Source organism: Canis lupus, chromosome 11 (genome assembly GCF_003254725.2).
Source record: "Canis lupus dingo isolate Sandy chromosome 11, ASM325472v2, whole genome shotgun sequence".
Taxonomy (NCBI): Eukaryota; Metazoa; Chordata; class Mammalia; order Carnivora; family Canidae; genus Canis; species Canis lupus.
This window is the reverse complement of record NC_064253.1, coordinates 46,333,910-46,360,329: the sequence shown is the minus strand read 5'-3', so window position 1 is coordinate 46,360,329 and position 26,420 is coordinate 46,333,910. Positions and strand designations below refer to the sequence as shown.

Sequence of the window (26,420 nt, the reverse complement as noted above, 5' to 3'; positions counted from 1 at the left end):
AGCAAATAGAGTAATCTTGTTAAGTCTCAAGCCAGCTCAAAATCATGTAATAGCTTACCATTTCTCTCAGGTCAAAAGCTAGAGACCCATGCTCTTCTACTACCTTTTAAATGTTTTTTTTTCCACTTTTATTTTTTTTGCTGACTTTACTTTAGCCCCGATTGCCTGCATTGGGCACACTGACTGCCTCAATCTTTGCACTTGCTATTAATTTTGCTTGGAATGTTTTCCTCAGATATCTCTTTTTCTTTTGAATATTTTGCTCAAAGGTTAACTTTTCAATGGCTCATACACTGAACACTCTATAGATAAACTGTGACACTCCTCATAGGACTTCTAATGCCCCAGTCTGCTCTATTATTTTTTAGTATGGTGTCAACCTTCTTCTAATGTACAAATAATTTCCTATGTTGTGTACTATATTGTGTTTGTTATTTCTTATTTATATTTTCCCACTAAAATGCAATCTCCACAAAGGCGGGTATTACTGTCTTTATTCACTGAGGAATAAAATTCATATATAACTCTTGATAGAATGAAGGAATGCATATGTTATATATACTTATGCTGCCACATTTTCTTCTGTTTCTGACTTCTGATAAGAATTACTTGTGTTTTCTTGAGAGAATATGTCTACAGGAAAATGTTGTTATCCACGGGCATACAGCTTAATCACACTGTGTTCTGGTTTGATAATAAGGGAGAGCTGATTGCCATGTCCAGTTTCCTTTTTTTTTTTTTCAAGGTATCATCAGCTTTACTAAAATTGTGCCATATAATTCAAAATTAATATATATGCCAGGAAACATAAGGGTAATGCATGCATTCTCTATTTTGAAAATGCAAGTAGTTATAGAATCATAAGGCCATAAAATGTAATGCCTAAAAAGACTTCTGAGATCTAATCTGTTCCCTGAATTCATACTTGATTAGAGAGGTCCAGTTCATCCCAAAGTCATATATTGTATGCCTACTATATGCCAGGTACTGTTGTAGAAGTACAGACATAAGTGTGACAGTGTTTTTAGCTTCAAAAAACTTCAAGTCTTGTAGGTAAGACAGATAAGTAAACATTAATCTAATTGGTGATAAGATTTCCACTTTAATAAGAAACACTAGAAGGCCTATTTGACATCCAGCCTTGGAAGTCACTTAGAATGTCAGTGTTTCTTCATCACCTAGTTCAGTGTAACAGAATGAAAGAGGATCCATGCTTTGTAACAAAGGCAAAGGAGAGGCATCCCACTAACTCCAGTATTTGAAAGGGGGAGTATCTGAGGCACCTTGGTGGCTCAGTGGTTGAGTTGGCTCAGGACCGTGATCCCAGGGTCCTGGGATTGAATCCCACACCAGACTCCACAATGGAGCCTGCTTCTCACTCTGCTTATGTCTTTGCCTCTCTCTCTGGTCTCTCATGAATAAATAAATAAAAATCTTTTAAAAAAATTAAAGGGAGGTATCTTCATGGTCAACTATCAGCATGTCTGTTTTCTGTAAGTATAGAAGATTTTTTCATTCAATTAGCCACTTAACAATTGTATGTTGATAGCCACTCTGTGATATGGGAGAAATCTAATTAAATGTAGCAAATTTGTTTCTAATTTTATAACTTCTTACTGATTTTATTGGTCTATTTTAATATTTAGATAAAAGTATGACTGAAAGTGCTATTTGAGGTTGTCAGAGTAGTATAGATTTGAGAATTGAATTCAGTGTTCAATTTGGTGAATGTGACTTCATTAATCATGTACAATATTTGCAAAAGTAAAGCAGTGTTTAATTATAGGGATGTGATAACACTTTCTTACTAAAATTTATTGGAAAAAGATCAAGAAGTTGCATACATTCTCTCTAATTTCTCTTTCTTTTTGGCTAAAAAGGTAAAAAAGAAACATTGTGTGTCACACATCTTACACTGTGATATACAAACACCTGGTCCTATCATGTCTATCAGAAATGTATCCTTACCCTGTCCCACAAGCTATGTTCATGGGTTATAAGCTTTTTCTCTTAGGTTTCCACCGTTAACTCAGAGTAATAGTCAATCTTGTTGCCAAGGGGAATAGAAGGTATTAAACTATAACAGATGAGGTAAGTAGCAAGAAGTCAGGAATTAAATAGTAATAACATGACCAACCCATGAAAGTGGCTTTTCTCTCTGAAGGAAAGGTGACTAAAATGTAGGGGAATGCTCCAGGTCACATTTGGTTTTATTGTTCTCACATTTACTTCCAGAAATGAAACAAGGATCTTTCCTCCTCTTCAGTTTTCTCATTTTCTTCCCTTCTGTAGGAACTGGTTTTTGGCCTAGTGGTAGAATAGTTTTTATTCTCCATTACTGATTTTCCTTCCAGTATTCCTTCAGCTAATTTCTTTAGACTCCATTTCATGCCATTTTCCTAAGTCAAAAACTAATTATTTGGGAACCATATTAGATACAAGAACTAGGCTAAGTTCGCAACTTGGAGTGTGAAATTAGGGCACTGAATTCTCAAAGCAGGATTACACAAGGCAAGTGGGAACAAGACTTGGCTCTGCAGGGAGGATTCATGTAATAGAAGATTTTCATTGTGTAAGGTGGTTGACATTGGAGACAAAATCCACTCCTCCAGAATGCAGGCTGTATGGCCATAGACAAAATTCTGCCTGAGCTTCATTTTTCCTTTTGTGAAGTGGGTGAAATTTTGAAGAATAACGCTAATAACATGTACTTGGCACATTTTCAAATTTCATATTTAATATATGTTATTTCCTGTATTCCTTGTAGTCAAGGGAGGACTCAATTTAATGAGTTAATAAGTTTAATGAGTTAATAAGTGGGTATAGTTACAAGTGTGTCTGTCTCTAGATAAAGAGGGAAACAATATTGTCAATTTGTTTTTAGTTTTATATATTTTTGCTTTTGACTTTTACTTTAAGAATTCTTTTTTTTTTTTTAAGATTTTATTTATTTATTCCTGAGAGACACACACAGAGAGAGGTAGAGACACAGGCAGAGGGAGAAGCAGGCTCCATGCAGGGAGCCCAACGTGGGACTCGATCCTGGGTCTCCAGGATCAAGGCCTGGGCCAAAGGCAGCACTAAACCACTGAGCACTGGGGCTGCCCAAGAATCCTTAACATTGAAACAGTTCACCCTAAGGATTTCTCATTACCTTTATGGAATATGTTAAACTATATCCTGGGGAACAACATTGTATACTGGAAGACACACACATTCTCTCTCTGTGTACTACCACATACTTAGTTTTTCAATCCTAACTCTTCTACATACTAGGCAGTTTTAGTTTCCAACCCACTTAGTATCTACTTGCATTAGTTCATTTATAAAATAGAAGTGTTACTATGTACTTTACACAGTGATTGTGAGAGTTAATATATAATCAACACATGGTAGCTAGTTTTAAATAGTTTTAAATGCTAGTTTTGACTCCAGCCTTGCATTGCCTGGAAAAAAAAAATATCTGCCTTCTTGACAAGGTTGATATGTAGATCATTTTAGATCAATGAAGCATTTTGAAAAGAGTCTACATCTAAGGAATAACAACAGCCCTGCTAAATATCATCCTGTGATCCTCTAACCTTGTGTTTTTTATGTCTTTCAAAGGCAAAGGGACCTTGATTCTTGTGCTGCTTCTTAACCTTACTTATACTTTTTTCCTAAACCTTGTTTTCCATGTTCTAGTCATTTTATTTGACCTCTTGATTTCACAGCATAGGGATATTCAGCAGAAGCTTGAGAGGAAATAACCTTTAATCTCAACTTTTATGTCAGGAAGTCTGTAGGGCTTTAGCAATCAACTTCTTCCAGCTGAACTTTGGAGAAGATGCTGAAAGGGGGTTTCCATCCATCCAGAGATTATCTAAATCAATAGGGTTGTGGATTTGAGCACAAGTGGGATAAAGTTTGAATCATTCCAATTGGCTATGGGAACTTTCCAGTTTTACTTCACACAAATATCCTCTCTAGAGAAATTCATACTTAAATTTCTGCCATGTAACCCTTATGAAGACAATTTGGGCCTGCTAATTACTCTGCCAAATGGCTATATTTATTTATATTTATGTTCATTTATAGTTTTTCTTTTTCTCTTTTACATAGTTCTTATTTGATTCAGGAAAGGCCATCATTACTTCTACTTTGTAAGACATTTCATAAAGATTAAAGGTATTTTTTTAGAGTACTGTAAATCAAACAAGGGAATCCAAGTGATAAAACAAAATGATGTCTAGATTCTCATTAACTAATTCAATTAACTATAGGTTAAGCAAGAAAACCTATTGTTTTGATCCTTGAGGTAACCTTTTGTAATGTACGTTTATGAATTTTCTTTCCTTTGGAAGAATAATATAGTAGTAATAATTAAATCATCTCATTATAAAACTTGCAATGACACAGAATTATAATTTTGAACATTAATCCTCATTGTCCAGTAATTTAAATATGTTGGAGATTGAAATGAATGTTACCTTATGCTTGAGTTTATTTTGGAATTTTCTTCTTCTTTTTGAGATTTTGTTGAAATAAAATACTGATATTAGTTTGTTTCCTTGAAAAGGAAAAGGTCAAGAGAGATTCCTATTCTCATTAATTGATTTGAGTGTTCTGATTTGAACACTTAATTTAATAAAAATATTCAGGTCATATTTTTATGTAAATTATTATCACTTTTCACTTAACTGAGTCAAAGAAATATTGTTAACTCTTGAATTTCTATATGCAATATTGATTTAATTAATAAAATCTGAAATCTACTTTCTTATTATTAGGTTGAAACTCAGGCCCTTTTCACTCTGTAACATATTTGATGCACAAAATGGCAATTTAGCTCCAAAAGAGAGATTAGATTTAGCTGTCTTACACCTCATTTTTAAGAGAGAGAGGAACCGACACAGGCAGAGGGAGAGCAGGCTCCATGCAAGGAGCCTGATGTGGGACTCGATACCTGGTCTCCTGGATCACAGCATGGGCTGAAGGTGGCGCTAAACCACTGAGCCACCTGGGCCGCCCCATTTTTAAATTTTGTATTCTTGATTATCTTAATCCATTCCAGCTGCTATAATAAAATGCCACAAGCTGACTTACTTATAAATAGCAGAAACTTATTTCTCATAGCTGGAGGCTAGGAAGTCTCGGATCATGGTACCAGCAGATTTAGGGTCTGGGTGGAGCCCACTTCCTCATTGAAAGCCATCTTCTCACTTCCTCACATGGCAGACAAAACTAGGGAACTCTGCGTGTCTTTTTAAAAGGGTGCTAATCCTATTCATGAATTCATTCTCTAATGAGTTTATCATATCCTAAAGGAGGACCTCCTGATGTCAGCATCTTTGGGGTCATAATTTCAACATATGATTTTTTGGAGGACACAAATATCCAGACCATACCACTGATTGTAAGTGGAGAGCTTGGTTGACATACCAGTGTTGGTAGGAATTGAAAGTCCCAAAACTGCACTGGAAATATATTCTTCTTTCCAGTTTCCTGCCCCTATCCCAGACTACTTCATATTTCTAGTATATTGAATCTCTACTGAGTTTACCTTAAACTAAATTTATCTTTTTTTCTAAACTCCTAAACCTGAGAATCACACCAAAATCGAATCTCACCTGTTTCTCTACCTCATTTCTTCATATCCATCCCTGTTGATACTATCTTGGTTCAGGCCTCCAAAATCTGTTTTGTGGTCTGTTGAAAAATTATCCTAATTAGTTTCCCTGTCCCTACCATGATCTACTTAAAATGAGAATCTACCCATGTCACTCATTGCTTAAAACTCTTAAGTGGTTTCTTAACTCCTGTAGAATAAAGTCCAAGTTCCTAAATAGTGCACATGGGTTCTAAATGATCTTGCCCTGCCTATTTATCTTTCCCATCTTTCTTATCCCAAACTAGATAGGAAAAAAGAGCTTCTTAAAGTCTTCCATGTACATCATGCTTCTTGTCTCAGTATTTTTGCTAAAACCATTCTGGAAAAGTCTCTCTATACCTTTTTCCTTAATCAGCTCCTACATAGACTTTAACGTTGAGCTCACACATTGCAGGAAGCTTTCCTTGACATATTTTCTCTACCATTCACAGATGCACTGCCCCTTTCTGTTCCCCAATATTGGCACAGTGCACTTTCATATGATTTCTGAAGTGAATATTGTGTCACTAGTTTTCCTTCACTGTGAATGCTCCTTGTAAGAATTTATTTATTTATTTTTTTATTTTATTTTATTTTTTAAATTTTCATTTATTTATGATAGTCACAGAGAGAGAGAGAGAGAGGCAGAGACACAGGCAGAGGGAGAAGCAGGCTCCATGCACCGGGAGCCTGATGTGGGATTCGATCCCGGGTCTCCAGGATCGCGCCCTAGGCCAAAGGCAGGTGCCAAACCACTGCGCCACCCAGGGATCCCAAGAATTTATTTATTGTTGAATCTCTGGCACCTAGCAGAGTATCTGTGCAGAATAACTGCTGAATAAATTTGCTGACTGAATGAAGATAAGAATGTTAATGTTCCTAGGAATCCTTCAAATGTGTTTTGGATCACATTTAATCATCAGTAACATACATATGCTCTAGAAAGTATTTCTCTGTGAATTAGGACATTGGGTTAGTTACTTTCCTTTCCCTGATATTCCCCATACAGGATGGAAGTGTAAAAGCAGGTAAGGGGTGAGAATACTGGCCTTTGCCCTTACAGGTTTAAGAGGTTTAATTACCTGAAACATTGCTTAGGGATTTTATAATAAAAGTAAGCATTTTTATATTTATAGTAAATAGGATTGGTTGATACTTAGATAGTGCTTAGCATAATCCTGACTCATTATTGAAAAGATTATAACACATCCTATAGCAGTAATAATCCATTGTAGTCTCGCTAAAAATCCTGTCATCCAGGCCAAGGTCATTATCAATCTACAGGCATTTGTGAGTCATCTTTATATGTCTAGAGCACTCCTAGGATCTCAAGTGAGGAAAATTCCAGGAACAGACCTTAGCATGGCAACAAGTGGGAGGTAAATCTCTTTGAGAGAAGTAAACAGTTGTATTTAGGATTCAAGTAAGATAAGACACAAAGTAAGACAAAAAGAATGGGCCACATTATGGAATGTTTAGAAGGCCTGGAAGATATTTAAAATGTTGTTACACAACAACAAAAATGGTTATAATGAAATACCAAAAGATCAAAAAAAATTAGAGAGGGATGTAAAATTGTATGTAATATATTGATAGATATAAGTGAACTATAATTTACTTTTTGATATGTGGGTACTTACAGTTATAGTTTAACTTTTCTCTATGCTTAAGGGTTTTCATAGTAAAATACTTGAAAATTTACATGTTCATGGTATTTTCTGGTAAAGTATATGTGAATGAAAAACTGGAAATAAATGACCTGAATGGGCATTTGTGTTAAGAAAAAAGTTAGGTATAGTTATTTTTTCTTGCTTCTTATAATTTTAGAACATCGTAAAAAATAAAGGCAAAGTGGTTTTAGCAAAATTGGTCACAAAATAAATCCTTGATCAGAATAAGGGAGAGTGGCGACTTAGACATTTGCTACCTGTATTATTTCGTATAAATTATTTAGTTGTAAATTCCTTTTCAGGAACCTGTGACCAACAATGCTACCAACTTTCTGAATGTATCATAAGGACTCAATGTTTTAATGCAGATAAATGCATAGGATAGGGGCTTCTCACCTGATAAATATTGGCTAATATTTTTAGGAAACTGATATTTTACAAAACAATTATACAAATTGCTCTCCCAGAACCCTTAGTATTGTGTTTGGTTAGTAGGTTGTGCCCTCTTTAATCTTGGGATTCAGATGAATGTCTGTTTTCTTCAATGAACTGTATTTTTTCCTTAAAGCCTGTTAAGTATTTTGAAGAGGTTGGAAAAGAAGCTCTGAAGCGTCATCAAAGGTACAGGAGAGCGATAGCAGTCCTCTGAGGAAGTCAGAAGTAGTGTTGAGTTTTACACAGAGCAAGCACACTTTGATCCTGCTCATTTAGAGAACAAAACAGACTTCTGTGGCCATTAGCCCATTAGTGCTCCCTGGGGAGAGAACTTGATCAGGAATGAGACACTATAGAGAAACACAGAGCACAGAGAACAAGACATCTCCTGAGGTTCAGTGGCTGATTTTTGTGCCATCACTGATTTCTTCACCTTGAACAATGGCTAGAGTCTGTATATATGGGGCATAGAGCCCTTCATGCAGTTATTTATAGTCCCAACTTTCAGACTTTTCATTACAGAAGGCTCATTTTCTCTTTCTGGGCTACATTTAGCACTGAGATGATAAATAGCTCCACTGGGGTTGGAGGAGGTTCTAAGATTATAAATTGTGGTTGAAGTACATATCCTATCCTTTCCTGAGCCCAAAGGAAAGGATATGGAGCATTCCTTTGATTCATTTACTCCTTTTTAATAAACATGCAGAATACAATCCTGAGCTATCTTTGATGGATTACTTTATGGGTATTCCCTGGCTATGGAATCCTGAACCAGATATATCCCTAATATGGAAATCACCAGACTATGCAGGGTGTGCCTCAGGAGTCCTTATTTGGCTGTAGGGAACTACAAACCTAGGGACTATGTACCAAGATGGGAAAATTAGAACAGGGAAGATAAACTTACATGCATTGCAGTGCTCAGTTCCATTCTGGCCACAGACTGGACTTCTGCTGGGTATAGTATGGTTGTTAGGTTGTATTGCCATCTAGAGAATTGTACCTACCCCAATTATGCCAACCTGACAGTATATAGTTGGGTTATACTATTAGCAGCATCAAAATGCTTCCTAGCCCAATAGATCTAAATAAGCATGATTTTTCTCCAGTTTTCTGATTACATGGCTTTTCTTAAAGACAAATATGTTGTTTCCACCATCTCTATATACCTGAGGTGAGTGACTGACATGTAATGAATATACATAAAAGTGTGTTATGTGAATGAGTGAATGAGTGAATGGGCTATTTTGATAATTCAGCCATCATTATTTTACATAAAAATGTTTTGGAATATTGAATGTAGATAATTGTATTCTTGTAACTTATTTAAAAGTTCTAAATTTAACATTTGCCCTCATGGGAAAAAAATAAAAATGTTTCTTAAATGATAATTATGTATTTTTCGTAAACTCACAATCACAGCTAACACTTGGGATACTTCTGTACTTTTTTCCTATACATCACACACACACACACACACACACACACTTTAATATAATTTTCTTTTTCTTTCTTTTTTAAAAATATTTTATTTATTTATTCATGAGGGGCACAGAGAGAGGCAGAGACACAGGCAGAGGGAGAAGCAGGCTGCCTGCAGGGAGTCTGATGCAGGACTCAGTCCCAGGACCCCGGGATCACGACCTGAGCTGAAGGCAGATGCTCAACCACTGAGCCACGCAGGTGCCCCTAAATAATATAATTTTCTAAGGGATCAGTATACCAAGATTCATTTTAACCAGTCCTTTTATTGATGAATATTTAGGTTGTTTCTAATTTTGTAACTGAAAGTATAAATATGACTTTAGTCAGATCTCTGCACATATCAAGGATAGATTCACTAACAGAATTTCTGTGTACTTTTTGGCTCTGAAAAGAATATTTCTGTTACTTTTGAGTATTTTGACAAATCAAATTCACTTATGCTGAATATCTTAATATCAACATTAAAGTTATAACATTCAGGGGTCGCAAACTCAAAATTTAGCATTGAAAGCATCCTAGGAGGAACATTTCTTTTATTATCTTTGAGATGTACACCATATTTACTCACATGGTTATTACCGCCACATAATTGCAGATTTTAGGGTTTGGTGCATATTAAAAGACTGAGCTCTAACATCCAAAATGTCTTTTATGCTTCACTACATCTAGATGACATTTATACTGTCTTCCAGGCTTTGAAAATTGCCATAATCCAGTAACCATTTGTAAATAGGGACCTTTGTTGCTATTCAAAATTTTACAGAAGTAGACTGGTAAACTACTTGTCCATATATATGTGGGTATATGTACATATAGTATGTATATATATGCATAGAAAATGGTGAGATAAATATGATAGAGGTAAATCTTCGGATTCATTGTTTTGTGTGTGTGTGTGTATGGTGTATGAAACAGAGAGAAAAGGAGGGGGAAAGATGGAGAAATGAGAGAATATGGATGATGAGAGATTTAATTCCTTGTCTTTTGAAGCATTCTTGCCCCCTTGGTTCTATTACCCATATATCTGTTTTTCCTTTTTATTTTGTCCTCATTTCCTCTCTTAAATTTACCTATACCTCTCTTCCCATCTACCCACAGTACTTGAGTTATTTAATGGTATCCAACCTGACCTCTGATCTCTGTCTTTCCCAGTTCTTTCATCCACCTTACTGACATCAAGTGACAGTAAATATGATAGTTTGCCAGCAGGAGCTTTTCTTCTTTTCTTCTTCCTGTCCTCTAATACTGGGACTGCTTCTCTGTTTTTCTCTTTCAGTACCTTCTCTAATCCCCAGTCTCATAGGTTTATTTCTCATTTCTTCCAGTGATTCCTCAAACCTGTGCAAGAAACCAACTCAGCAAACCCTGATGACTTGAGACTCCACAAAGGGCTGATGAACAAGAGCATGCAAGTAGGGCAATGGGCAATTATAAAAGTAATGGGGTTTAGGTGGTAAAAACCATCAGGCTCTACCACAAGATTCTCCAAATGATTCCACTGAACTTTCTTCCATGTACCAGTCCCTACTCTTTCCCTTTGTTGGTAGTTCTGATCTCATCCTCCCATGATCTCTGGATCTTGACATCTTCATTGGTTGAGTTTTCCTTCACTTGGATTTAGTTGCTATAGCCAGCCTCCCTCTTATTTTTCCTTCTCTCCTTTCTCTTCCCCTTCACTTCACTTTTCCCTCTTCACTCATGCTCTCTCATCTTTTGCAGTACATCTCCTAGCAGTTCAAACTCCCTGAGGATTAAAGCATAGGCAGTTTAATAAGGGGCCTCACTGTACTGCATAGTAAGGGAGATGCCAATTCCTAGAGGGCTGTGTGTCTTGTTAAATGCCTGGTATTTTTAAAAACATTCTCCTCACACAGGAGAAGCTGTAGGCTTCTAAAATGCCTGTACTTTCTTCGGTACCTCAGATCTTTGTAGGCTACCCCTGATGCCATTTCAAGCCTACTTTGCTATCACTGTATCTCCTTTCTCTCATCGTCTGAACTCATTTCTTGTCTTCTTGCCTGGATCTTCTGGATAGATGCTTTTGTTCCTAATTACAGCTTGGTTCTTTAGTGTAGGGTCACCATTAAACAGTATCTTTATATTTTCCTTAGCTCTACATTGTACGCACTGACGTTGATCTCATGACAATGTTTATAATCAACGATGGTTCCTAGAAGCCAACACAAATTAAATGCTGAGAGTTCATATAGGTTCCAGTCACATGGGCTTTAGTGTATGGTCATTTTTGTATGTGTGCTATTGCCTCAAAAATAGTTTAGCAATGGAGGAGCATTATTGAGAATTTAAACTTTGGAATCAGACAAACCTAGATTGGATTACAAGATCTGCCACTGAAAAGCAGTGTGACTTTGAGAAAATTTATGTAATTACTCTCAATTTTATTTTTTCCATTGATAAAATGGACATGATAACAGCACCTACCTCATCGGCTTATTATGGACATTAAGGTGCTATAAGGACAGAACTTAATGCATTGCCTAGAACATAAAAAGTACTAATAAATTATCATTATCATCGTTATGTCTATTGAAACTGGTGAAATTGGATTTGTAGCTGTAAGTGGAAATTCTAGGGCAAAGTAATGTATGAATGCATTTTCCAGTAAAAGCTAAAATCTAGGTAAATCTTATTTTCCCAGATCCACCTCTATAATAATGGTTGTGGTTTTTTTTTTCCATGTAAAGTCATATAAACAATCAAAACACCAAAAACATGAAGAAATGTTTCACATCCTAAACATGGAAGCCATTGTACTTGTATAAATTCAGATTTTATATTGTACAGATTGGGATATTGGGAGATCTACAAGTATGGGCTTTATTACCACCACCTGGAATTGTGAAGCCTCACCTGTAAAAGACAGATGATAGTCAAACAAGAATCATAAAGTTTAGGAGAATCTAGGGAATGCTGCACTAAAAGGAGGAACATATTCATAAAATAAAACGTTAATGTTTACTTCAGGCACAGCATTTTCATTCTGGTTCTCCTCCAAGGTAAAGCTCCCTAATTCTGCCAAATTTCACTTGCATAAGTTTGTATATTGCAGTTTAGCATTGCATTTCAAGGGGGTGGGCAGGGGATAGCTAAATCTTGTGATCTTCCATTATTTTCCTAATCTTTCCAAAAGAAAATTTCTCCTTGTGCTCGTTGACCTAAAAATGAAGTGGTGGTAAGTATATAGTACCTCTTAGGGAATGCTTCACACATACATGCTGCATTTTAATGGGACTACATCCAGAATCTGAGTCACAGGCCATTCTCCATGGCTCTCAACCATCATGCTACTCAATATGCTTACTCCAAACACCTGGGAAACAGAGGCAGCTAGAGCTATTGTAGGAGACAATTCCCCATGTTGCCACTTGGTCTTACTTTATTAAACAGCTCTTCTACTTGGAATTACAGAATCCTGGAGTCATAAGGAGTTTTAGAGAGCACCAAGTTCAGCATTTCTTAAACTGTGTTCCAAGGTAATGCTATTATCCAAGAGATAACAATGTGGTTAGAAAAAAAGGGAGGGGATTCTGTGGTCGAACAATTAGTTAATTTTTTTTTTTTTTAATTATAGTCAGATTCCCATAACTGTTGCTCTGTCAAGGGGATTGTGAATCTTAACAAAACAAAACAAAACAAAAACAAAATTAAAAAAAAAAACACAAAATATGTAGCATTTCCCAAATTTCACTACATGACTTGCTTTAGTATCCTCTGGTGCACAATCCTTATGCTGAATAGTTTGGGAAATACCATTGTGATTATACCACTTTAACAGAGAAGGAAACAAAGCTACTGTCAAGACAAAAGCCTATCATTTTACTTGAATGAAAGTCAGAGTCCAGTCTGAAAGTATTAAAAACTCACCAGAGTTGGCAGGAATGCATGGACAGCTCGTCTTCCTGTTTGGTATCATAACAGCTGGTACTGGCAGCCCTTTCTGGCTCCCAGCGCATTTTTCTCCCCCTCCACCCTATGTTACATAGAGCCCCATACAGCTTGTGCTGCCTCCGCTGGTACCTGACGCCAAAACCCCTTTTGTTTCCATGGTGGAGAAGAGCAGCCCAGAACTCCCATTGTTTTGCCATTGACTGATCAGAGACCTGATCATATTCATGTGTGTGAATGAAATCTTATTCAGTGTGAACACTGATAGTGTTCAGAGGGTCATTTCATTTTTTAGATTTATTGCTTTAATTTTCACTTGCAATGAATATAATTGTGTCTCTCCTTGTATTTTGCAACAGTGGTATTTTTAGAAATTAGCTGGTTTTTAATTTTGTATTTAAATGCCAAGTGGATCTTTACTGTGTGTTTAGGAATCTGGATATGAATACTGTGTGGTTGAGGACCAATGACAGTTCAGATTAAGAAGAATTAATGCTTTCTTTATCTCAAACACAAGAAGTGACACACTATTATGGTTAGAGGGAAAAGTATATATTAAAGTCTCTTTCTGTTTATATAAGCTGAGTTCCTCTAGGCCTTTCAACTTGAGAGTACAAACGACAAAGTTAAAGCATCAACAATACATCTCAGGCACCAGGACCCCTCCTCCATATACTGCAGATGCAAGGATCAGTCTTCTCTCAGTGCAAGGCACCCCTCACTACCTCCAGTAAGAGTCAGTCATGGCAGATCATGGCAGAAGGGAAGGGCAAAATCCTTCATTGTACACACACAAGCACACATCTACGTACCTCCACATTAATCAACCTCTCATGAGAGGAAAATAAAATCTTGGTAACTGGGACTGTTTGGAAACTATGTCAAAGCAAAGATTATTCTCTTTCCTTTTTGGCACACGAATACAATATTCTACTCTCCTTCTCTTGTTCTTGACTCTCTCTTTCTCTTTGCCACTCCTTCCTTCCTTTTGTCTGTCATTATACCTCTCGACTGTTTCCCTACCTCCCTCCTTCTTTCAGTATATTTGTCTATCTCTGTCTCTATTTCCTGTCCTCTGTCAGTCTCTCTGTTTTCTTTTTCTCAGTCTCTATCTTTTTCAATTTCCCTTGTTTTCTTCTTCTCTTAGCTAACCTAAAATTCCTGACATTGGTTAGGCAGGAGTCATCAGAGTCCCAGCTTTGGGTAAAAAATTGTGCTAATAGGCAGTCATCATCAGGATTCCATACTGGGGCAAGACCATATCCTTTGTCCCAGATCAGTTATTTTAATCCAGTTGTTTTAGGTTAAACACATTATAACTCACTATAGTGATGTCACAGAATGAAGAGGGAGGGGTATGTCCACACTAGGCTAAAAGACGGATTCTATACTTGAATTCTTAGAAGTAGTCTAACACTTCAGTTATTGTTTCTACCTCACTGTTTGGTAAGTGGTTCTCAAAACTTTGGACTCTGAACTTCCCAAGATAATTTTTAGATGGTCTGCTTAGAGAAAACTGTTTAAAAAAGAAAACAAAGATATTGTTTATTTTTTCAGTGTACTGACAATTGCACTGTTGGTACAAAGGCAGTGGTAGGTAAAGTTGGTGGAATCTGAACACAATTCTAGGTGGTAACATCAAACTTTAGAGTAGTCTTTTTTTTTTTTTTTTACTGTCATGTATTTATAGGAAAAAAAGGTGTGGGGGGGGAGGCCCCTGAGTGAGTTAAATGTCTGACTCTTGATTTTTGGCTCATGTCATGATCTTAGGGTCATGGGATGGAGCCCCATGGCAGGGTCCCTGCTCAGTGGGGAATCTGCTGGAGGGAGAGTCTCTCTCTCATTCTCCTTCTGCCCCACCCACTGCTTTCTCTTTCTCTCCCTCTTTCAAATAAATAAATAAATCCTTTAAAAAGGGAGAGTGGCCCTGCTCAGTGGGGAGTCTGGTTCTCCCTCTGCCTTTTCCACTTCCCCTGCTTGTGCTCTCTTGCTTTTTCTCTCTCCTTCCCTCTTTCAAATAAATAAAAATCTTTTAAAAAAGGGGGAGGGCAGCGGGGGAGCCAGTTCCCCTAATGGTATACTTGATGAAGTAGTATAGGTTATTATTTTCATAACACCCTCTGAATAAAATATATTTTTAATATTCTGTGTGTTCGCATGTGAAGTATGCATAAGTCACTTTTGCTGCAAACTGAAGTATGTGTTGTCTCAAGCAAAAGGACTTGTGTGATGGGTTGAATTGCAAGCTGAACTAACCAGTTTTTCACTTAACATCATTTTAACATGAGAATTTGACTTATAGTAAAACTAGAGTTATTGAGACTTGGGTATTTGGTATATATTTCTCAAAAATAAAGTGTCCTTGTCACTTCAAGGAAAGCAATCATTTTGTATTTCTATTTGTTGCTAATTAACAAATTAGAACTTTCAATTGAAAATTAAAATTTTTGAAAATTTTTCCTATGCCATGCCACACTTGACAACTTCTCAATACTTAAGGAATTTTCTGATGAGATTGGTAGTAATATTAACAAATGTATATTTTTGTACTATGTAATTAAACTATCAGTAATTTGAAGATGTGCTTAACTGTGCCATTGGCTTGGGGTTCAGGCACACTGTTCACATTATAGTTCTAGGGCTCATTAGATATCTAAAATGTGACTTAGAATTTGTTTTCAGCTTCAATTCTCCATTCATAAAATAGATCCTATGTACCCTCTTTTCAAAAAGTTTGGTTATTAAATGAATGAATATATATGTTAAGATACAACACATTGTAGCAACTCAATAAATATTATCACTCTTTTTATTAATGTAAATAGTGATACCTGTTTTATGGGCCTTTTTGGATATTAAATAATACTATAAATGGAAAGTATCTCAAAGGATGTTAGGTTCTTCATTCTTTCTCTTTTCCCTTTCTCCACCCCCCTTACAAACTAAAAATAAAACATACTTTCAACAGTCAGGAAAACAAACTACACCTGTTTTTTTTTTTTTTTTTTTTTTAAAGATTTATGTATTTGTTTTAGAGAGAGAGAGAATGCACACACACAAGTAGGGCAGGGCAGAGGGAGACAATCTTCAAGCAGACTCCTTACTGAGCACAGAGCCTGTAGTGACACTCGATGCCAAGACCCACAAGATCATTACCTCAGCCAAAACCAAGAGTCTGATGCTTAAGGGACTGAGGCACCCAGGTACCCCAACACTTGTTTTTTTTTTAAAAGATTCTATTTATTTGAGAGAGGGAGAGAGAGAGAGAGAGAGAGAGAGCCAGGGGAAGGGCAGAAAGAGAGAGAGAGAGGGAGAAGCAAATTCCCCATTGAGCAGGGAGCCAGATGTGGGGCACGATCCCAGGATTCTGGGATCATGATCTGAGCCAAAGGCAGACACGTAACTGACTGAGCCACCCAGGCACCCCAATACCTGCTGTTTTTTAATAAAGAAAAATGTAATATAAAAATAGTTTGGATAGCTGTTGGAGAATATGAAGAGGCAAAAGGAGGCCCTGTGGTTATACGGGAATGTGGCTATAGGAAGCAGCTCCACCCCTAGGGTTTGGGAAATCAAAGGAAAAAATCAGGATATGAGAAGCCTAGGAGAGGGACCCTGCAATTCTGAGGGCCACCCTTGGAGGTGGTGCTCTGCAGCCAGTATTGGATTTTGGGGAGCTCCAGTGGAGAACTATAGGCAGTCAAACTCAAGAACTCAGGAGAGGATGCCAGCAGCCCAGTGCTGGCACCTCTGAGATGCAGAATGAACTGGTTCTGCAAGAGCTCAAAAGTCTGTAGACAGAAACTGATTTCTGCTAACACAGTATAAAGATGATTCCTAAGACAGTACTTGACAGCCATGAACATGAAGGAATAAGTCTTTTTTCCCCTTTCTCCTTCCTGCCCGTTAATCTCTCTCCAGTGCCCTCTATTGCAGAACCTAACAGGAAGCCAGCTAGCAACAGAGAAATGTGGTGTGCAGAGACCGAGCCCCAAAATCTCAATGCAGAATATAGAAGCTGGTTTGGGGGCTAGAAGATAGTAGCTTAAAAATGGACAGAATGCCTACCTAGACTCTTTTGTGAGGGAAATTAGAGCAGCCCTCTTTGTTTAAAGTCTGTACCTGAAGTGAACCTATTAAGAGTGACATCTCAAGTCCTCTTGTGAGGACTTTGGTGAACCCAGTGGACTCATTTTCATATCTAGTTTTCGGGAAGAGAGACTCATTTGTGCCATCCAGTACAATTGTAATTACTGTTTTTGCAGAAATAGAAATCCGGGAAGCCGCCAGGAGAGTGAAGCAACAGAATGTGTTTTAAAGTGACTAATTTAAAATTGATCACTCTGACATGCCTCCTTAAGCTTAAGACGTTTCACACAATCAGGTTTTCAGTGTTTTCGTTAGTGTGATTTGCATAACCAAGATTTTATTTAACTTTTTTGTAGAGGATTCTATTGTAATGAAACCAACATAGCTATTAAAGGAATAGACTTGGGCTGATGAATAAATGTGATTTCATTGTATTCTGTGTGATTGCAGTATAATTTTTTGCAATAAATTTGACTTCTAAGGTTTGTGTGTGTGTGTAAGAGAGAGGGAAAGAGAAAGACAGAGAGAGAGAGCTAAGAATAACAATCAGGGGATCCCTGGGTGGCGCAGCAGTTTGGCGCCTGCCTTTGGCCCAGGGCGGGATCCTGGAGACCCGGGATCGAATCCCACATCGGGCTCCCGGTGCATGGAGCCTGCTTCTCCCTCTGCCAGTGTCTCTGCCTCTCTCTCTCTCTCCGTGACTATCATAAATAAATAAAAAATTAAAAAAAAAAAAATAAGAATAACAATCATTAAAATTACTAAATCTTTGCAAGAGAGCATACCTGGGAAATTTATGAATGAGGTCTCAGTTTGCAAAATTGTCAAGGCTAGAATATGAATATATATAGTGAACATATATATGAAACTATGTTTTTCATAATAATTAAAGTGATTAAAGGTAGTGAATAAATATGTTTCAAAATCATATGATGATTTTATTTTTTGCATTCATTTTTTAAAAGGACCTCTACAAGCATCCTAAGAAGAAAAAAGTCCTGATATTCAATTTATTTTTCTTTCTCTGAAATGCTTGCTACAACTTGTTGGGTCTCAGACTTTCTTTCATCTACATGCTTTATACTGATAGTTAGATCATTGATTTTGAAACAGATGACTGAAAATACTCATTTTGATGTGGAAATTGTCTTTACACCCTAATTATTATTTTCTAATGTCTATTTAAAAATACTCACTCACAAAAACAAATGTGATGAAATTCATTATCTGAAAATACAAGGAATAGTGTCATCAGAGACGGGTACATCAGATGGAATTGTAGATATACAGCTTGGAAATACATACGTGATTTTTTTTTTTTTCAGAATTAGAGCAAAAGCAGTCAGATGGAAAATAACACAAGGAATTTGAAATGAGTACTTTTGGAAAGAGTTAAATTTTCTTCTATGTTCCCAAGAGTTTTTGTTTCATTTCACATAGGGAATCTAATCTGTTGGAGATGGTTTCAAGATGTAGAACTCTTATATGTGAAGTATCCCTAATGAAGTTGGAACATCCACGTTGAAATTGCTTCATGTTTTGGTAAGATGAAATGATTCTTAATATGTTGGCCTTTGGAGAATGTGATGAGAAGTGTGCTTGTGTATGTATGTATGATGTGTAAATAAAATATTAAAAAGTTTTATAACTCAATGCACAAGTTTGAGATTCAAAAATATCTCTTTTTTTGTATTATTTTGCATGCAATAATCATTCTTAAGAGAAGTGGGATACGATAAGGAACTCAAATTTATTATTATTAATTTCTCATTATGTATATGCACATTATTTATGTTAGTATGTCAACACAACAGCTCCAAGAATAGATATTATTACCCTCACAGTACAGATGTGGAAAATGGAAGTACAGAGAAAGTAAAACTTTGTCCAAGATCATGTCACTAGTAAATGGAACAAGAGTGACTTTACTGCATGCTCTACTCTTTCTCCTGCCATGCTGCCCCTAGCATTTTGTCAGGTGAGGAGCCAAAGAATTAATATAGGTTTAGGAAAATACCCTAAAGTTTTAAAATGTAATTTAAAAAAGAGTTGTAATTGCCTTCTCTCAAATAGGAAGCCAGTGTGAAGGAATTTCCTTTATAGTTTTGTTACTCTTGAAAATAGAAAGATTTTTGTAAGTTGTTGAGTAATTACATAGATGATGGTGTTTCAAAGAAATCGCAAGTTATAGAAAACCTGACATAGGAAAATATGTTCTATAATTTTCCCATTTACCTTTCCTATAAAATGAAAATCTTGGTAAGCTTCCCCTCTACAAATACCCTGTCATGGCTGATTACATAGTTTAACGGAACTAGTACTAATTCTTTCTTTATAGCTAACTGGCATATAACTCAAATAACTTGAGTTTCATTTCCTTTTTTTACTTATATCATGAGGTTGTTATGCGATTCCACTGAAATAAGACATAATATATGGAAAGCATCTACAATTCTGTCTGGCACAAAAATATATATTCAATAACATAAGCCTTATCAAAGACCTAATGATGTAACAGCTATTAAAATATAAGCCATTATTTTGTTATTATCTATCCATGACGATTTGTAATTAAATAAATGTTTATGTGAAAGGTTCTCTCCATTCCACATTACATAAATTTAGGCTCAAGTGTATTTTATTCTTGTAGAAGACATTTATTTGGGGCAGTTTCAGATTGCTGATTGAAAACTTCAAAATTCCAGTATAATTTAGGTGCATTCATTTATAAATGGCAGAACACAAGCTATTTTGTTCTAGTGACTCAAAAGAGTCATTAGATTAGTTGATCTAACAATCCTACCTGAACGTTTTCAAACGAATTTCCTCTAGTGATTGCAAACCAGATAACCACTGTGTCCCTGTAAGTCTGATTTGCTTGGGTTATTCAACAGTGACTGACACCTTGGGAGGCTGTAAAGCATTCTCTAGGTGGCCTTCCTGCTTACTGAGTCTTGCTTCTCTATTGGTAATGATCAGTAGCATTTCTGTGGGAGCAGGTACCATGCCTGCATTTGAAGATTACATTTTAACTCTGTGTTGTGAAATGGGAAAAAAAAAAAAGCCAATTTTCAATGTGATATTCTGAGAAGTACCCTTCAACCATCCTCAAGTCCCAATGTGTTTTCACTTTTTGATGGTGCAGTAAAAGCCTATAAAATTAAAGAATGCAATGAAGATATGAGGCTAGAATCTCCAGCATAAATAGACCAAGCCTCCCCCCAGAGCACCATGGGAAGGTATTCTAAGCCAGTCTTAAACTATTCTTGGTTAGTTTGCTTTCTGAAAACACCTGCAAAATTGTCCATGTCCTTCCTATACTGCATTACTTCTCCATTCAGGAGTTTTGCATTTAGACGGAAACTCCTAAGCAAACAATCTCAACTTTCTACTTTACATCCAGCTTTGGACTGGGTTAAAAAGTTTTTGTTGTTCTTGTGGATAGTATTTTTGTTGCTTATGGCCTGTTTCTCTTTGCTTTTTTTCTCTGAAATAACCCTATATTGGCTTCCTGCTTTCTAACTGTACGATAGTGAGTTATCCTCTTTTAATCTCAGTATTCTCCTCATAATGAGAGAATCATAACAGTTACATTGCAGACATTTAAGGATTACAAAGAATATGTGTACATTAACTACTACTTGGAACATTGCTTATGAACTTACAAGGTAGCTATATATGTAGATCTGCTAAGAGGTTTGATTAACATGTGAACACCCTAACATTCATCAACAACTTTTTAGGATCTTCCAGAATAAGGACAGAATTGATTCAAAGGATTGAAGTGACTCAGGAGGAAGCCTCACTCTGAACTTAAAGTGCCTAGACACTAAGCATTTTATTTGCTAATTTTGAGGCCAAGGAAAACAGACTTTTATCTTAAGGTTTGTTCGTATCACCTGTTTGGTTGTGTGCCTTTATCATACCATTTTTCATACTTGCATTTCTAGGCCAATAGTTCTCAAGCTTTTAAGTGTTCACAATAACTGGAGAGCTAATTAAATATATAAGATATATATATTTTTAAAGATTTTATTTATTAATTTATAGAGACACAGAGAGAGAATGAGAGGCAGAGACACAGGCAGAAGGAGAAGCAGGCTCCATGCAGAGAGCCCCACGTGGGACTCAATCCAGGGTCTCCAGGATCACTCCCTGGGCTGCAGGCGGCGCTACACCACTGCACCACCAGGGCTGCCCTGTTGTCAGGATCTTATTTCCATGGAACAGTCTGGGTTGGGTCCGAAGAACTCATATTTTATACATTATTATTTAGGCCAAGAACAATCCTGACATATACCATTAACTAAGACTTATTATTTTTCTTTCTTGAAACTTTAAGTTTTACATAATCTTAATTCTGAAGTATTATTGTTGTAGGTCAAAATGAACAACTTCACTAAGTAACAGTTAAGACAATACTAAGAAAGAGTTGAGCTTCCATAATAATTCTCTGCACTTATTTGCCAATAGGTGACTTCGTAAAGATTCTGATTCCATGGACATATAAGAAGTTGATAGAACAAATAAGGGTTAAATAAACAAAATAGTGTCTTAGTTAATAATAACTGGGGTTCTGATTTGGCTACTGCTTATTGGAAACCTTCTAATAACCAGTAGTTTTCATATGCATTAGTTTATCAAATCTTAATTCTAGTACTTCTCAGTATTTAATAATACCATTCTACAGATTAATAAAAATAGATGTATAGAAGTTACTGTCTCATCAGTTTATGAAGTTAGGAAATGATAGGGCCAGGACTCATTTTTGGCACCATATAGGTATGCATCCCATACACCTGCTTTATTAATCCTAAGATAATTCAATTTTTCAGTCATGAAAGGTTTTGTTTTATGGCAGCCAACAGCATAAGCACGTATGGGAATAATCAGCCTGTATTTGTTTGTTTAAGCTTATGAACACTTAATTCACCCTCACCTGCTGAGTTAGACTTTGAAAGGCATCAGTAGAGTAGACTTATTTCATCTGCTCTGTAAATTACTCAGAAATTTTCTGAAAAAAAAGTCTCACATATCTTCTGTAAATTCTTGTTGTTTTTCACCAATGTGCTTCCTGATTTTCATCAATTCTGCTGAGTGTTTGAATATCCTTTCTCAGTTAAAATGACTATGAGAGATTTTTTTTTCCAAGTTCAATAGCTGGGCATATGGTGTTCATATGAATGAAGTTTCTAGTCTCCTTTGTATCCAGGTTTGTCTGTGTGTCAAAGTTCTAGCCAATATAATAGGAAGTACAATAATTTGTGCCACTTCCTGGTCATGTCCTTACGAGGTGGATATGTATCTTCTCCTCTTTCTTCCTCTAATAACTTGGAAAATGAATGCATAATTGGATGGTCTGCTGAATATCTTGTATCATGCAGACCAGGACAACTATTTGAAGGTTTCCTGGCTTAATTTATAGAGTAGAACAGTCTAGAATTGCTTCTGTGCTGAATGTTGTGTGGAAGATAAATAAGCTTCACTTGTTTAGCCATTGCCATTGAGCCATTATACATGGTGGTATATATATCCTAATGAATTGATGTATTCTTTTTTGTAAATGTGTTACCCATTGAATGCTTGACACACTGTGATTCCTTTGAGAAGTCAATCATAGCCTTAAAAGAAGCACAGGGCCCTATATTTAATAAAGAACACTCTAGTGGTTACCCAGATATTGTATATCTAGACTTTAAACCATCTCACCTTGCCCATTTTATTCCTTACACTGTTCTCCTGACCACCTTTCTCCAGCCTTGTTTTTCTATCCGTTGAACTTCTTCCAGGACAATACATAATTGTTACTTTTTGAACTCTCCTTGCTATGGCATCTATCTTTCATGCATCCAGTGTCAAGAAGGCAAATATGAGACCATAATAATGAATCTTGAGTAGAGCTTCAGGTCCTGGCCCTGCTTAGAAACATTCAAAGTAAACTTTTAAAAAAATATATCAGGCTACCCAAATACAGACGCCATGAAGTAGACTTTTTGATTTCCTATAACTAGATAATAGTGTTCAAATCCACACAACTGTAAGATTTTCTTCATTGTCCTTTGCCTTTATTCAACCCCTCATCTGGTTTATCCTCATTTGCATAGAGGACAAAACTAAATTTTATTTCTTCACATTTGTCTCCTTTATTTTAGAGAACATTTTAAATTTATAGTATTTCCATAGTAGCGTTAGTGTCCTATGGATGCAGTGTTCTCTCAGCTCCATAATGTAGTCTTGAGTTATTCTTTAGTTACATTTCTGCTACAGAGAATGCTCCCTACGTGCTCCCTACAACCACTGGTTGTATCGACAGTCAAGAACCCTGCCTGAGATCCCTTGGCTCTTTATCTTGCCCCTGAATACTGTAGTTTGTGTGCCTTCTTACTAGCAGAGTGCATGCTTAATATGTGCCTCATACTTAAAATATCTCATGGTTGGTTGTGTACTACTACTATGGTGGTATATTATTATTCTGTATCACTCCCTTGATGCTTCTTCTATTTTTGATCATACTTGCTGGTACTTTCAACTCCATGTTCTACATACAGTATCTCATTTAATTCCCTTAAACCACTGAGGTATTGGTAGAATGACTGTACTTTAGTTATTCACTTGGCAAACATTTACTTAGCTCTTCTTTCATGCATTATGTTTCAGGCCAAGTGAAGGAGAAGTCAGTTGCTCACTCTCTAAGAGGAAAGATCAATAAAATTAGTAAAAAAAAAAAAAAAAAAGCCCCCACAAAAACAAACAAACAAACAAAAACCAAAATACTTTGTAAGTGTAGTAGTATAAGATTTAAGTCTTAGGGGTAGAGAGCAGGGCAGAAAATTGCTCAGTATTACTGGAGGAGGAAGAAGGGGTGAACGTAAAAAAAAAATGTTTCATGGAAATTCTACTTCATTTGGATGTAGAAGTATGAGGCAACAGTCTCAGATTAAATGATGTATTCCAGGATGGCACAGCTAGTTAATGGCAGAAGAAGGGCAAGGATCCATACTCAGGTATTCTGAAGTGCTAGCCCATAGGATCAGCATTCTTGCTGCAGAGTTCTTTGAATTTTGGCTATTTTTGTAATTGAATGCTATCCACAAGTTGGTACCCCACCCCCATCCCCCATCACTATTCCCTTTGCTTCTCAGCACTTGCTTCTCAGTTATAGTTATACTATAACTTATGTGGCAGAGATGATATACAAATTCAGATGTTTTTCAAGGAAACAACTTCCAAATCTTGAGCTTCCATATGGACTCTTTCCTAAAAGTGGTCCAAATGAGATTCCACTTCTGGTCTGCCAGTTCTGCTTTCCACCACCCCTTCACAAATGCTCCTCTTTCACTTTGCAAAACAAAGGCAAGCTTCTCACTCTTGGCATTACCTCCCAGGCTATACCCTCCTGGGAATAAACACCTCAATGATAATCAGCCAAGGGAAGATCCAAGAATAGACTGTAGCCTCCAGAGGGACAGTTCCAGGAAAGCAAAAGTAAGTAGTAAAGGGAACAAATAAAGGAGGAACACCTGATTTCTTTCAGGTGGCAAAACTTTGTCAATGTTACTGTCTTAACCTACCTGTTGTCTGCCACTTGATCAGCCTTCTTGGTCAGCCTTCTTGATCTACCTTACCTTCTTTCAGACTCCCTCTTGAAGATGGAAGTTTCAAATAGTTATAAACCCAAAGTTTTAGGGTTTTAAGGAATATATATTCATAGCATATATCAACTATATAATAGCCCAAAAATTACATGCTCTAGAACTATACAAACATATGCTAAAGTTGTGTTTGATGTCAACTTTACAAATGTGTGTTTATGTGTGTGTGTGTGTGTGTGTTTTCAAAATTATTTCAAAGAAAATACATTTGAAGACCTCCTCCTAAGTATAGTTGCTTTTCGTGGCAGCTGCTGAGGGAGGGTAGGAGGAGACATATCCCCAAGTCTTCATCACTCTCTACCTCTAAGCATTTTCAGGCTTTTTCTTGATATTCTAGGATATTTGCCTTTTGGATAATTCAAACATTAATATCAACTCTTAGAAGATAAATATCACCCAAGTGTTTTACAATGCTATTATTCTGTTGATTTACCTTCATTTTTTTTTCATTGAAGAAATTAATAGGTATTACATAGGTCACTAATTTATCTGAGTTTAAAAATGTGATGCATATAAGAGGTTTCAGGACCTATGTATCAGGTGAGTGAATAAATAAGTGAAATAAATGAGTTTATCCTACTGTAAAAAAGCAATATAAGAGGTTTAGATTTTTCTTGAGAACATGAGAGCAATTATACTATCATATGTATAAGTATTTGTCTAATTTTGAAGATTTACTTTCTGATTTAGTGAACTTTAACTTGACTGGGCTTATCACACAGTATTAGATAATTTAACTGCATAGTATCATTATCATGTAAATGCCAAGGAGGTACCTGTTGTATTGTCATTATATATTGCTCGGAGCTATATCACACAATCATTGAGAAAGGAATACGAGGAGAGCCTGTTACTTCTCAATTTTGAAGAATGACAGTAAAATTGTGATTGCAGCATAATTAAATCTGTATATCTAGATGCTAATAAATTCCCTGCTGTCTTAGAATTCAAAAGAAGTGTCAGGCCTCTCAGCCCTCTCTGGCATTGGTCACAATCTTTTTTTTTTTTTTTTTTTTTAATAGCTTTTGCAGCTAATGACTAGCCTGAAAATTTTCAAGAGAATTTTGCCACTTTATATCCCATATTAAACTCCACTACTGAATCAGCTTATTTCCCTTCAGCTGTATTTTTTTTTTCACTTTCTTTTCTCCTCCCACCCTCTCCCTCTTTCTCTTATATGTGGAGAGGAAGAGTGGTGGTAATTTGGGGTGAAGATGTAGATAGGAGTGTTCCTTTTAGGATGCATTAGTCAATTTTCTTCTTTTCAGGGACATTTAAAGCAGGAAGTGCATAAATAAAATTAATTGCATAACTCTCTAGACACCTGTCAAAATTTTGACATGTGCAGTCCCTATAATTGGCATTGTATATTCAAAGTAAGTTTTGCAAACAGCAGGAGCACAGGCTGCATTGAGAACTGCCTGTTAAATAGAGGCAATCTGCAGTAATGGAGGGTCTGTCAGCAATCCTTCATAGTTATAGCAGTCACTGGCCAGAGTTTTACAAACCGCCTTCCTTATTCCTATTTCTTGCACATGTACACATACAAAGTTT

At 36.4% G+C, this 26,420-nt stretch overlaps 1 protein-coding gene across 10 annotated transcripts in view; it reads left to right on the top strand.

Annotated features, from left to right (window-relative positions):
• LINGO2 (leucine rich repeat and Ig domain containing 2) overlaps positions 1-26,420 on the top strand; it is a 1,134,307-nt gene that overhangs the window by 201,653 nt on the left and 906,234 nt on the right. For 7 of the 10 annotated variants that reach the window (XM_035697330.2, XM_025431889.3, XM_049116209.1 and 4 more), the window contains exon 2: positions 18,655-18,756. The exons of 1 other annotated variant lie outside the window; for it this stretch is intronic. The gene's annotated coding sequence lies outside the window, so the exon portion shown is untranslated. Of the gene's footprint in view, positions 1-10,544; positions 10,632-18,654; positions 18,757-26,420 lie in introns of all 10 variants that reach the window. 2 more of the 10 variants (XM_049116204.1, XM_049116207.1) reach the window with 1 other exon arrangement.